We start from the raw sequence: 14,699 nt of genomic DNA, 5'->3' as shown, positions 1-14,699 counted from the left end.
TAGCCAATTTTCAGCAAACGATAGATTTTTTTACAAAGCTGAGGCAAAGAGTCTTTCTGATATAAACAAAATCTTAGAGGTACTAGTATTATTTATGTTTTGCATTATTTTGTAAAAAAAAATCTTACTTATCAATCCAATTACTCTTTTCTTTTGCCCAGGAAATTGTTTGTGTAACCGTGGGTACCATTGGTATAATTGTTATGGAAAATCATTCATGGTGTTATGCAACTTGCATCTAGTGTAACAAGAAAACTAATATAGACAATACTCCCTTCACATGTACATGCGGAAAATATAATCAGCAAGCTATGTTGAGGTGATTGATAGGCTTTTTTTACTTTACATTGCTTCTATGTACATGTTAATTTTTATCTATTCTTTCTGTTGTCAGGTATAGGCTTGAGGTCATGGTTTAACACAAGGAAGAATGCACAAAATTCTTGCTCTGGGACCGTGAATGCACAAACCTAATTGGTCAGTCAGTTGACGAAGTTAATAGGTTAAAGATAGCAGTAAGTTACTACATAATGGAAGATACGACTGAATTCTAGTTTTTTTTGTTTTTTTTTTCATGATGGATAAATGTAACTATTAACCTATCTTATAAGCTCTATGAAAGGATGGTGATGTTGATTTGAATGCTTCTCCAGAAGTACTTGATACAATACTGTGTTACACACTTGCATTTAAAGTCAAGGTTCAGCCAAAGTTCAGGAATTCTGTTGTTTTAGAATACTCATTTGACTCATATGTGATAAACACCATAGTAGACTTACTACTAGATGCTGAAGTACTATTTTGTGGAAATTTTATATTGTGTAAATTCAAGCTATAATTTATAACATGTTTAACCGATATTTTAATACTCAGCGCCATACATAAATATTATAGTTATATTCATTTAATCTTTTTTGTTCCCACTATGTTTATGTATATGATGTAGGCACCTTGCAAGGTTCATTTTCCACTCTCTGATACTAATGATCATGAGACCATATGTACAAAATTTAGCTGTAATGTTATTTATAGAGCTTAATAAAGATGTATTGATAGTGTGTGAACCTTTATATTATCAATTAGTAAAAAAATTGTTACTTCACATTGTGCATGCGGCAAATATAATCAACAAACTGTGTTGAGGTGATTGATAGACTTTTTTTTACTTCACATTGTTTCCATGTGCATCTTAATTTTTATCTATTTTTTCCGTCGTCCAGTATAGACTTGAGGTCATGGTTTTAAAAAGTATGGTTAACATAATTTGTGACATAATTATTATAAAATAAATCAAGTTATCGTATACAATGATTTATGACTTCTCAATATGGTGATTTATAACTTGGTGACTTCAATTGTATGGGTATGGGCAAAAAATTGGATGCATCTTTGCATGTATTATTTGCTTATTTATATATTAAATTTTTACAATAAACTGATGAATTATACAAATTATAAAATTGTAAAATAAAAAATTTTAAAAAATATATAATGGCATAGGCAACGTAATAAAAATTAAGGACAAAAAAGTAGTGAATAAAAAAAATAGATACAATAATATTATCTTTATTATTTTATAAAAATTTAGATAGAATAATTTTATCTTTACTATTTTATTTTTAAATTATTTTTGTTATAACAAATTAAATATTAACACAAGATTTTAGCACAGAGGGTAAATAATATATTGATAAAGTGTACACAGTTTCATTCTCTCAATCCAACACAATCAATCAAAATTTAGTGTGCGTATTCCTAAGTTTATTTTAGGACATTTTAGTATTATAAACCTAACTTTTGATAAAAAAAAATTAAAAAGAATTTATTTATGTTTGAAAGTTTATTGTTAAAAAAGAAAAAAACATGTTTGCAGCTGGCATACTTCTGCCATCCACAGAACCTCCTTTAATTTCAGTGTCAACAAACACATGCTTGATGGAATTATTGTTAACAATAAACCTTATATTATTTATGTTTTTCTCCTGATAAAAAAGTAGGACAAGAACATTGTAAGAAACAAAAAAAAGAACATTAAAGCTTTTATCTTATTTATATTTACATAGATTTATATAGATATATTATATGATTCACATTTTATAAAGTTTAGCAATCCTTTCATACTTTTATCATGCTTATAGAGACCTGTGTCACCGAGCAAATGTGCACTGTATTTAATTCCTTTCCATTCTCCATAGTAAGTACGTTTGCCTATGCCGTAGCGTTGAGACCTCCTAATTCCACTAGCCCTTCTAATACCACAAGATGACCACCTCCTTATCCAAATCCATAAACCAACTATAATAATATATACAATAGTTTTTAGTAGTATAAGAAATTTTATATAATAGATACAACAATTTAAGTAGTATAAGAAATTTTATATGAAAGTTTATTCAAAAGTTTGATTTCTTATCAAAGATTTTGTATTATTAATCAATTATAAATTTTTTCCAATATAACTTATAAATAATTATACTAAAAAATAAATAAATTTATCATATATGACAATTTTGTGATTAAATAACAACATAATTTGTGCAAATATGATTCATTTATTAAATTATAGTAGGAGAGAGTTAAATTAACAAAGTTTATAAGTCATTTTCATTCATTTTAAAAGAGTATATAAATATATAAATAGTTTGCTAAGACCTTCTAATACCACATGGTAGTCTTCTTATACAAACCTAGAGATGAAATATAATAATAGCTATGACAGTTTTAGTAATATAATACATTTTATATGAGAGTTAACTCAAAATTTTGATTTTTGTTAAAGTTTTTGTATCATTAATCAATCATAATTTTTTTCCCAGTATAACTTATAAAACAATTGTTATAAAAAATAATAAATTTATTATGATAATTTTGTGATTAAATAACAATATAATTTGTGCACATCTTATTCATTAATTAAATTATAGTTGAATAAGGTAAAATTATCAAAGTTTATAAGTTATTTTCATTTATTTTTTTAATAAATAAATTGTTGGTCCAATTATATGGCTTCAACTATCCTATGTTGTTGACACGTTTCTTAAATAAGGGCAAAATGAGAATTTTGAAAACTGAGAAGAGAAAGAAGAAAACAACACAAAAGATGCATTTTTATTCATAAAAAAATAGTTTAAAAAAATACAAATAACTTTTTATACTAAACAAAAAAAATAGCGGAGCGAAATGGAGCAACCCGTGTGTATGCACGGGTAAATGACTAGTTTAAGTATAAGATTGATGAATAATTATATAAACTTTTGGATTGTATATCCTCAATAATAGGGACATATTCAAGACTTTGTTAAAGGGAAGGTTGATTTTTTCTTTCTTTCTTTGATCAACACACAATGAAAGTATGTAAAAAAACATTATGTATAATGATATAATTTTGGTTATATAGAGAGAGTATAAACTAATTAATAAAACAAAATATACAAGATCAATTTAATTGATATGATTTCTATAAAATAAAAATCATAATCTCATATTTATGCAATTCTTATTATGACTCTATCACATCATTCACATGTGAGATCAATCAGAATTTTTTATAATTAAGTAATCATGTTAACATGAATATATGTGTAGAATAAAAAACTGTGAAATCAATCATCTTAGAGGTTTCAAAAAGCAAGAGAGAAAATAACTCTAATAAAAAATTAATTAGTTTATATCAATGTTCTTAGAATTGAACTGGTCATTGAACCAATAAAGGTACTAGTTCAAGGGTCAATGGTTCAATTGGGATCGAACTAGTTTTAATAAAATATTTTTTCAAATATTTTAATATAATATCATAGAAATATTAAACAAAAAATAACATAATGAGTATAAATTGATAATAATAAAAAGTAAACTTTAGTTAAAAGTGTCATAAGTCATAACATATAGCAAATCGAATCCAACATAATATCTAAGTTCACCAATACCAAATAAAATTCAATAATAACTTCAACTAAAGTCTAAAAGTAATTGATTCTTAAAAAATCACTATAATATGTTAAGGTTAATTCCTTCAAATTCAGACATGTTAGGAATAACATCTTCATTAGTTGAAGCCATTGAACCACTAACATCACCAGTGTCAACTTGAAACTCCATAGTGTCAAGATTATCATCATCTACTTAAATAACAAGTATAACGTGTTCAATTTAACTAAGCAAGTAAACATTCACCTTCATGATTTATTGATGATTCACCAAATGGAATTGCACTCTCATGATACAAAGCATTCTTAAATTCATCTATATCAAGGTTAGGAGGTGTTTCTTCCTCAATTACCCAACAATCAACATGGTCAATGGATTCATAGTCAATAGGAACATAACATGTCTTCTTGTATCGGGACCTAGAATATAAAATCAAGCATCACAAATATAAAAAGAAATCAATTATGCTAAAATAATGTAAAAAATAAATGTTTTGAATTTTGTTTTGTCATAAAGAATTAAAGATACCTATCCTTCAAATGCAAGTTATAAGTAACATAAACTAAATCATTTAGTATTTGATGTTCTAGTCTATTTCTTTTCTTGGTATGGATGTGTTCAAAGACACTCCAATTTGGCTAAGAATGCGAATTGTCATCTTTTGCAAAATTGGAGCACTAGTCCCAAACACTAACCACCATTGATCTACAAAAATGTATTTAATTATATGACAATAAAACACAAATATACAAAAACATTCAAGTATAAAACTATAAATTGCTAAATTAGTGCTTACCGGGTTGTACTGTCTTTGATATCGTAAAAGCACTTGGGCGACCAAAAATTTCTCATCGCTCCTAATATATCTTAGTCTCACTAATGGCTTTAGTCAAGTCTTGACAAAAAGCTCTTTTTTCAAGTAGATCAACAACTGATTCCGTGACCCTTCTCTTGTCACAAAATTTCTCATCATACCTGAATATGGGGTTAAACCAATATGTTGTTGCATGAAGTTTGATCTTCAAATGTTTATCCCATCGAGCCTTAATAAGATTTGTATAAGGCTCATACAAAGCTCTTTTTTGCCTAAACATCTCCTTTATGACATTTTTGGCCTTTTGCACGCCTTTATAAACATAACCAAGAGAAGGTTTTTCATCCCCATCTATAATTCAGAGTAAACAAATGATGGGAGCCACAAGTTTTGCTATCACAAAACAATCATTCAGAGTAAACAAATGATGAGAGCCACAAGTTTTGCTTTCACAAAACAATCATTCCAAATTTTTTGATCCAAAATAGTAGCACTAACAGTTTGTCCTGCTACAGTCTTTTGTAACTTGTGGCTAGTGAAATGCCTGTCCACAACTAAGGCTTACAAGTCTTGCTTGTGGTCATAAATACTTTTCCAAGTAATGAAAGTAGTAGCAAACCGTGTTACTCTTGGACATACAACTTTTTTTTTTCCAACTATCTATTTTCCTTAACCAGGATAAGAAGACCATGTGATTATATACAAATACAGTTATCTTGGAAGCCTTTGAGGCAAGCTAGCAGTGCCCTTCAAAAGAAGATTCAAACAATGAGCAACACGAGGAGACCAAAAAATTATCCCATATTTTTCATGTATCAATCTACCAATAGCTACATAATTAGTTGTATTATTTGTCACTATGTGAACAACATTTTTAGCTCCAACCCACTTAATAACTATTAACTCCTTGGCAAGTGTATCAATTCATCCAAGTAGTATTTTAAAATGGAAAGATCAAGTGTCGAGTCTACAAGGACTTTGACTGTACTTAGAGTTCGTACATGTCCAACTTTTAAGAAAATAATGAATTGAATTGAATATTTTTTGAGTGATGACGCATAAATATAAATTCGACGTGCAATAAACTACAGAGCAAAGCATGTGCAAGGGTGAGAAAACAAACACTCGAAGCAGTGAAATGACGGTTGATGCAGAATTATGAACATGTTGGGGGCTCAGACTATCAGAACTACTCTTGATGGGTTAAGGATTTTTCTCTACTTAATGTTATTCCAATTATTACCTACATTCACTAACCTACTCTAGCCATGATTCCTCATGTGAGAGAGCCTAAATTACCTTATTTCATTCGTAATTCCTTAAGAGTTACGTCAGACAATTTGCATTACGAGAAGAGATGCATAATTTAGGCTAAATGATATCATTCAATCCCTAGAGATGGACTACCTAGATGTTCTTTTCAAGTTCTTGGGAAATAAACATTTTCCAATGCCTAAACCCTATAACACTACATGAGCATGAATGATCAACTCATAAACATGATAATGAACACAAAAAAGAGATATTAATATCAAAATAACATTAAATAGATAGTTAGAATCATTACATCAAGAGTGTTTGGTTGTTGAGCTCCCAACAATGGGAGGTTAGCCTCTCATTGTCATGAGAGGCTTGCAAATACAAAAAAGGGACTAGAGGAAATGGAAGTGGGTGGAAGAAAAATGGAAGAGAGATGCTTCAAAATGAGTGGGTTCCCTTTCTTTCTGTGCCTTAACGATCTCTTCCATTGCTAAATGAATGAATTTTAAGTTCCATCCTTTGTTCTCTTTAAAACACAGCACAATCATGTTTTCTGAAATTGACTGTGCACTAAGTCAGATGCACGTGCTGAGTGCGCATGTCATGTTTAGCTGGCTTAAGTGACCATGCACTAAGTCGTTGGGTGCACGCTTGCACATGATAGCTGGCTTCCAAGGTGACTTCTTGCACAAAGCGGGACTTCTTGGGCTAAGTAGTCCTGATGCGTTGAGCGAGGTTGTCATGCTGAGCGTGAAGCTCCAATTTTTCAATCCTCTTCCAAGCCTTTTATTGTATCTCTACAACAAAATACAACCAAAAACACTATTAATTGACTAACTTTAACATCTACTGGATAAAAACTCAGAAGAAACTAAATTCCTAATGTTTTAACACAAAATAAGTAATAAAAGAAAGAAAAATTAGATAATTACTATGTGATTTAAATATATAAATTATGTATGCATAACAATTATCAGTAACTTCACAAAACAAATTGCACAATGTCTTAGCATCTTTCACAACATCTGATGTGTCAACAGATTTGACAAATGTTATACCTATGAGAAGTGAAAACAATAAATTAAAAAGTTGGGAACCGCATGTGTTGGGACTACTAGTGTTAGAACTAAGGTATTACTTTCAGTGTGAGGCTTTTGAAGAAAGCATAACCTAGGTTCCTTCCGTCCTTGGGTGTTGCCCAGTGGCTTGGCCACCGACGGAGTGGATCTTTGCTCTCTACAAACATTGGGGTTCCTTCTTCGATCCTAGGGAGTTCTAACTGCCTCGGTCTCTAAAGTTTTTCCTTGTTTTTCCCAATCGCGTGCCGTATCACTTTTTCTCATCTTGGGCTATGAAATAGTTGCCAGTTAAAACTGCTCTTGATGGGGAAGAACAAGGGTCGTCAATCGCACTTAGCTGTAAAGCAAATTATGGTGAAGGGTACTACCTCAGGTTCACGTAAATCCCAAACATCTGATACTTCTGGTCTGGCTGGTTTCTTGGATGTTGTCCAAGCAAATCAGAATGCTTATACTGCTTCACAGAATAATCTTGTAGGCAAGGTGCTCGTAAAAAAGGCAGGGACAAGTTCTGCAAAAACTGATGATGTCGCACACCAAGTGTTTGATAATTTGTCAGAATGCAATGCTAAATCTGAATCTTTCCCAGAGGTTTCTTGCACCTTAGGGGACAATGATTCAACCACTGATGATGATTCATCTCACTCCTGTGGCTCTAAGTCATCACCGCAGCTAGATGACAATAAGGCTCCCACTCCTTGGGTCAATCTTTTCAAAGATAACAGAAGCCCTTCCAAAGGTTTTGGAATGAAGTTCTCCCCTCCACCCTCTGATGATGAAGTGCTGTTGGAAGAAATTGATTTGCAACCCCTGGAAGAGGCTTGGGGACATAGCCTTATTGGCTATGTGGCTGGTTGATTCCCAGGAAAGAAAGCTCTGCTGGATTGTTGCCAAAAATGGGGAGTCAAGTTTTCATACTCAGCTTATGAAAGTGGTTGGCTGGTGTTTAAATTTGAGTCTGAGGACGATCTGAACCAAGTCCTCCCTGCAGGCCCTTACTTCATATTTCAAAGACCCCTACTGCTGAAGGTTATGCCAGCATTCTTTGACTTTGGCAATGAGGAGTTCAGCAAGATCCCTGTCTGGGTTAAACTCAGAAATCTACCTCTGGAGCTTTGGAATCCTCAAGCCTTAGGGAAAATCCTGTCCAAGATTGGTTCGCCCATTCGATCTGACCATCTTACTGCTTCTAAGTAGTCTATTTCTTTTGCTAGAGCTTTAGTTGAGGTTGATGCTTCTTTGGAGCTCATCGATGAAGTGCGATTTAGACTTCCTACAGGGAAGACTTTTGTGCAAAAGATTGAGTATGAAAATAAACCTTCTTTTTGCACTCACTGCAAGATGATTGGGCACCGCCTCACTAATTGTAAAACTGTCACTGCAAATAAGCATGTTCTCATCACAGCCTGCCCCACCTTGGATCAGCCACAAGTGGGTGATTCAGCAATGCCCCCACATACCAATACAGCAGGCCCCTCTGATAATCCAAAGAATGTCCAGACTAATCTGTTTGTCCCACCTCACAGAAAACATGTTATGGTTGCAAATCATGTTCCTGTCCTTCAGAATTCTTTTGACCTCAAAGAAACAGGGAACATTGAGATGGATGATCCTATAGAAGAGGGGTTTGTTCAGGTGAAAACAAAACACCAGAAAAAAGGTAAAAAAGTGCAACTTATAAAGACAACCCGTATTGAGGATATGCAAGCTGATAAAGAGGAAGAAATCATAAAGTTGTAACTAGGGTCGAGGAGGTTTCCTCTTGTCCAAATCCATGATCATTGCCTCTTGGAACATCAGAGGATTTAATTTGCCTCTGAAGCATCATACGATGCAGAGCTTCCTTCGCTGCAAGGAAATTAACGTCATGGTTGTGTTGGAAACTAAGTTGAATAAGGCTTCAATTGAGGAAATCATGAGAAGAAATTTTGGTGATTGGCACTTCACCCATAACTTCGCTTCTCATAATGCTGGCAGAATTCTTATCCTCTGGAAGCAGGATAAGATTCATCTTTCTGTTTTGGAGTCAAATGCCCAATTGATTCACTGTGCTATTGATTGTAAAACCACTGCCAAGCGCTTTCATGTTTCATTCATCTATGGTCTTCACTCCATTATGGCAAGAAGATCTCTTTGGATAAATCTGAATAGTATCAATGCTAATATGAATTGTCCCTGGCTCCTCATTGGTGACTTCAACTCCATTATGTCTCCCACCAACCGTTTCAATGGAGCTGAGCCCAATGCTTATGAGTTGCAAGATTTTGTTGATTGCTATTCTGACCTGGGGTTGGGGAGCATCAACACTCATGGCCCCTTGTACACATGGACTAATGGCAGGGTGTGGAGCAAACTGGACAGAGCTTTATGTAACCAGGCCTGGTTCAATTCCTTTGGAAATTCTGCTTGTGAAGTTATGGAGTTTATTTCTATTTCAGACCATACTCCTCTAGTTGTCACCACTGAGTTGGTAGTGCCTAGAGGTAATTCTCCATTTAAATTCAACAATGCTATTGTGGATCATCCAAATTTCTTAAGAATTGTTGCAGATGGCTGGAAGCAAAATATTCATGGCTGTAGCATGCTTTAATCAAGCGCAACAGACACAGCCAGTTTATTGCTGCCATAAGGCTAGAGGATGGGCATAACACTTCCTCCCAAGATGAAATTGCCCTTGCTTTTGTGAATCACTTTAGGAATTTGTTTAGTGCTCATGAGCTGACCCAAATTCCTTCCATTTCGATCTGCAACAGGGGTCCTAAGGTTCCCACCGATTGCTTTGCGGCCTTACTTTGTCCTACTTCTAAGCAAGAGGTTTGGAACGTTATTTCTGTGATGGATAACAATAAAGCTCCTGGGCCAGATGGTTTCAATGTTTTATTCTTCAAGAAGGCTTGGAATATCATTGGTGATGATATCTTTGCAGCGGTTAATGAATTCTTTACAACTGAAAAAATTCTAAAGCAGCTCAACCATGTTATTATTGCACTTATTCCTAAGCATGATCAGGCCTCCCAGGTTAACCATTTTAGATACATATCTTGCTGTAATTTGTTATACAAGATTGTGTCTAAAATTCTGGCCAACCGCATAGCCTCAGTGCTTGAGACTATTATTGGGGAAACTCAAACTGCTTTCATTAAGAACAGAAAGATGATGGACAACATCTTCCTAGTTCAAGAGATTTTGCGCAAATATGCTCGGAAAAGATCCTCTCCGAGATGCCTCCTGAAAATTGACTTGCATAAAGCTTATGATTCCATTTCCTGGGAATTCTTGGATTGGATGCTTAAGTCCATTGGCTTCCCAGCCCAGTTCTGTACTTGGATCATGGAATGTGTTTCTTCCACTTCCTTTAGTGTGGCAGTCAATGGATCCATTTATGGTCACTTCAAAGGACAGCGGGGTCTTAGACAAGGGGATCCTCTCTCCCCTTATCTGTTTGTGCTCTGTTTGGAGTACTTTTCCAGAGATATGAACAGCCTCAAGGATGATGCCAATTTTAAATTTCATCCCTACTGTGTAGGTATTCAGCTATCTCATTTGGCTTTTGCAGATGATATTATGCTTCTATCTAGAGGAGATATCCCTTCTGTGTCAACTATGTTTGCCAAGCTTCAGCACTTCTGTAGGGTTTCAGGGCTTTCCATCAGCTCTGATAAATCTGCCATATACTCAGCCGGTATTAGGCCTCATGAGCTTTCTCATATTCAGTAGCTTACTGGATTTAGCTTGGGTGACTTCCCTTTTAGATACTTGGGTGTTCCCCTTTTATCATCTAGATTAAATGTATGTCATTATGCTTCCTTACTTTCCAAGATTACTGGCCTGATTCAGGGATGGAGCAAGAAGTCTTTATCTTATGCAGGTAAGTTAGAGTTGATCAAAGTAGTTATTCAAGGAATTGTGAATTTCTGGATGGTGATTTTTCCTTTGCCGCAATCTGTTCTGGACCGAATCAACGCTTCGTGCCGTAATTTTCTGTGGGGAAAAGCGGATATTGGCAAAAAAAAGCCCTTGGTTGCTTGGTCAGTAGTTTGTTCTCCGAAAAAAGAAGGGGGTTTAGGCCTTTTTAATCTCAAGGACTGGAACCTTGCGCTTCTTTCCCGTATCCTGTGGGACTTTCATTGTAAGAAAGATTCTCTATGGGTTTGATGGGTTCACCATTACTATTTCAAAGGGAGCGATGTGTGGAATTACAATACTTCTTCATCAGATTCAGTTTTGATAAAGAAAATCATTCAAATAAGGGACTTTATATCTCCAAAGAGCTAAGTACGGAAGAGGCCAAAAAGAGGATTCAATCTTGGAGCACCAATGAACAATTGCTTGTTGGCAAAGTCTATGAATACATTAGAGGTGTCAAGCCTACTGTTAGTTGGTGTTCTGTTATATGGAACCCAGCAATCCCCCCTAAGATGTCTTTCATTCTGTGGCTTGCTAAAAGGAACCGGCTGCTTACTCTTGACAAAATTGCTTTTTTGAACAAGGGTTCCCTCTGCCCTTTATGTTCAAATGAGGCTGAGTCAAATGCTCATTTGTTCTTTTCTTGCAGGAAATCTCTCCAAGTTTGGGCTTACATTCGTGATTTGGCTCCTTTCCGCAGGCGTTTCACTTCTTTACAGCGCATTACTGACTCTTTAATTAGGGGCAGATCCACATCAGGTGTTCAAGGAAAATTACGTTGTCCGGCTATAGCAATTACAGTCTACTGCATCTGGCTGTCTAGGAACAAGCTGATTTTTGAAGATTATCAATTTTCTGTAATAGAGGTTATTAGCAAGATTAAGTTTCTTATGTATAGACAAGCGCACCTGTTGCATTTGTTTTAGCATCTTGATATAGGCCTTCTTGTATTAGGGAGGCTTTTGATTTTCTCTAGCTGCGGGGTATGTCCCGTTTATTGTTGTATCATTTTGGGTTTAATATAATTTATATTTTCCCAAAAAAAATAAATTAAAAAGTTGGTGAGAGATATATGAAGTAATTATGCATCAAATATAAAAGTTTTACATATATTATACCTGTTGGACAATAAACTAGAAAGTTAATCAAAGTTCTTTGTCTTTGATTAGTCCAGCCATAATTGTGAATCCACCGTTAGCCCAATTTGCTTGATAACCTTCCACAACTAATTAACACTCTCTCTTGCAATTTCCCAACAGGATAATTCTTAAATCATGATAAGATGGACCTTTAAAACCTGGACCAATAGCACTAATTGCATCTAAAATAAGTGCATAGTATGGTGAATGTATTGCATTAAGTGGGATGCAAGCATCATACATCCATCAAGCACATGCCATGCTAGCTTTGCATTTTGCTTCCTTAGTTGTGAATACATTTTCATACCTACTTGGGAGCCAGGAGTAGTCCTTGTAGCAAAATAACTACTAGCTTCAACAATGGCTTTCTTTTTTCCTCTGTTTTGAGTAGTTAAGGGTGTCTTACTCTTACCCACATTTGTGGAAGGTTGGACTTCTTGTACTTCATCTTCAATAGTGTCATCTTTGTATGCATCTTCTAGTTAAACCCTCTTATTTTTGTCTTTGATTTATTTAATTAGTTGCTACATTTGGTGACTAATATCATGAAAGACTTTTTTGCAAGGAGCTATTTCACCCGGTATGCCCGCAAGATGTAGTTTCATTATGTATAAGCCACCTCCTCTAAAAGACTAAACACAATGCATACAAGTGTACACATTAGTTTTTCCCTCTTTTTTATATGTAAAATGCCCCATGCGGGATCAGATTTCCCACGAAATGCACATGAATCTTCTGTAGATTTCTTTTCAGATGACACATTATTGGGATTATTATCATCTGAATGAGCATTCACACTTGGGCCCTACACCACAAAAAGCACATTCAGAAATTCCAAATACCAAATCTAAATACATTTAGAAATCTAAATAGCAAATAGTAAATACATTCAGAAATAACCAATTGTAAAGTGTGTATTTCAAACACATTCAAAAATCATTAAGAGGAGTTAAAATCTAAAATTTGAGCAAAAACAAGAGGGAAAAGGATTCTTTTTTCATGCTTTATGTAGCAAAAACAACCATTATATTCTAAATAGAAAAAGGATTTTATTTCATGCTTTTTGTAGAGTCAGACACTAATGTGGCATTATTATGGATCTCCTTTTGTTTTTGACTTTTTGCTCAGACTCAAACACATTCAAGTATCAAATCTAAAATTCTAAATACATTCAGAAATACAATTAGAAATAAAACTCTAAAAGTACTATTAAAAAATTCAGAAATCTAAATACATTCAGAAATTCCAAGTTTTAACTGAATTATGAATTATCTCTCACAAGTCCCGCCTCTTTTCTTTTTAGAGCAAATTAAAGTTGATGTCTCTTTTTATTAAATCCTAAAAGTTTTTAATAAACCTAAATTACTAAATCCTAGATTAAGATGTGTGTGGTGTGGCTTTTATATTTTCCTAAACTAAAGAAGAAGAAAATAATGAGCCAACAATTATGGATACATAATAGTGGATGACATGTGAGAAATACTGGTAGGTTTGATTAAATATATGAATCTTATAATATTGAACTTTATTCACAACTATATGAGCTTAAGTATTGTCATAGATTTGTTTTCCTCTCTCATTGTTTCTTTGTTGATAATCTAACATTGTTGTGATATGTATGTTGAAATTTGGAATAGATTAACTTGAGATCATTGTTAGATAATCTTCATAGAAGCACCATTGCATTAACTTGTGACTTATTTGTGTATACTATCCTTATTAATAGGATATAGTGCTTAAATTAAAGAGTTTTCGAATAATATGTAGTTGAAAATATTTTAACTTATTTTGAGTTTATTTCTTTCATTTAAAAAAAAATTAGTTTTAACAAAATCTCTGTTGACTATAGCCTATTCTTTTGAGTTGATTATAGAGTAGTAACTTAACTACAACTTTTCCAATAGAAGGATATGGCTCTAATTTTTAAATTGCTAATTTGTTTAATACTCTAGTGATCTAAAAATGAACACTAACATCTTCACATAAAGGGAACAACAAGTTATGAAGGACGATTAAGTTGTCATAGGGATTGAAAATGCAAACTAGCTAGGGAGTATTTTGCATAAGACAATGGATTTGGTTATGAAGGACGATTACACACACAAGGGGTGAAAGCTCATTTCTCTATAATTGGGTCGAATAGAGATAACATAGTTGCTTTGCTTTGGCTACCCACCCTTGCAATCAGTGTTGATTCTATCAACAGAGATAAAAAGTAAAAATTGGCAAAAAGAAAGCCCTCATTCAAAAAGTACCTTGAAGAGATTCATGAAAGAACAAAAAAATCACTACTAGAAAATACACTTTCAACATCGGTTATTTAGAACATTCTACATCGGTTCTACAACCGATGTTGAAAGTGACGATGTTGAATGTATGAATGTTAACATCGGTTTTGGAGAACCGATGTTAACATACATATGACAACATCGGTTCTCCAAATACCCGATGTTAAACACAATGAACAACAGCAAAAAAAGTGTAGGCATGATGAACGTTGACATCGATTTTCCAGTAAAACCGATGTAAATATGTTAGTTTAACATCGATTTTCTAGAAAAACCGATGTTAATA

The 14,699-nt window shown here is 33.7% G+C and overlaps 1 long non-coding RNA gene across 1 annotated transcript; it reads right to left on the bottom strand.

Moving 5' to 3' along the window:
• Nucleotides 1–6,302: 6,302 nt before the first annotated feature.
• On the bottom strand, nt 6,303–14,411 carry LOC114367521. Its single transcript, XR_003657231.1, has 3 exons — nt 14,381–14,411; nt 12,105–12,930; nt 6,303–6,798 (listed from the first exon to the last, which is right to left on the bottom strand). It is a non-coding gene; the product is annotated as an uncharacterized LOC114367521 (long non-coding RNA).
• Nucleotides 14,412–14,699: the final 288 nt, after the last annotated feature.

The sequence above is a fragment of the Glycine soja genome, chromosome 9 (assembly GCF_004193775.1).
Source record: "Glycine soja cultivar W05 chromosome 9, ASM419377v2, whole genome shotgun sequence".
Classification (NCBI taxonomy): Eukaryota; Viridiplantae; Streptophyta; class Magnoliopsida; order Fabales; family Fabaceae; genus Glycine; species Glycine soja.
The sequence above is the reverse complement of the archived record's forward strand: the minus strand, read 5'-3'. Positions and strand labels throughout refer to the sequence as shown.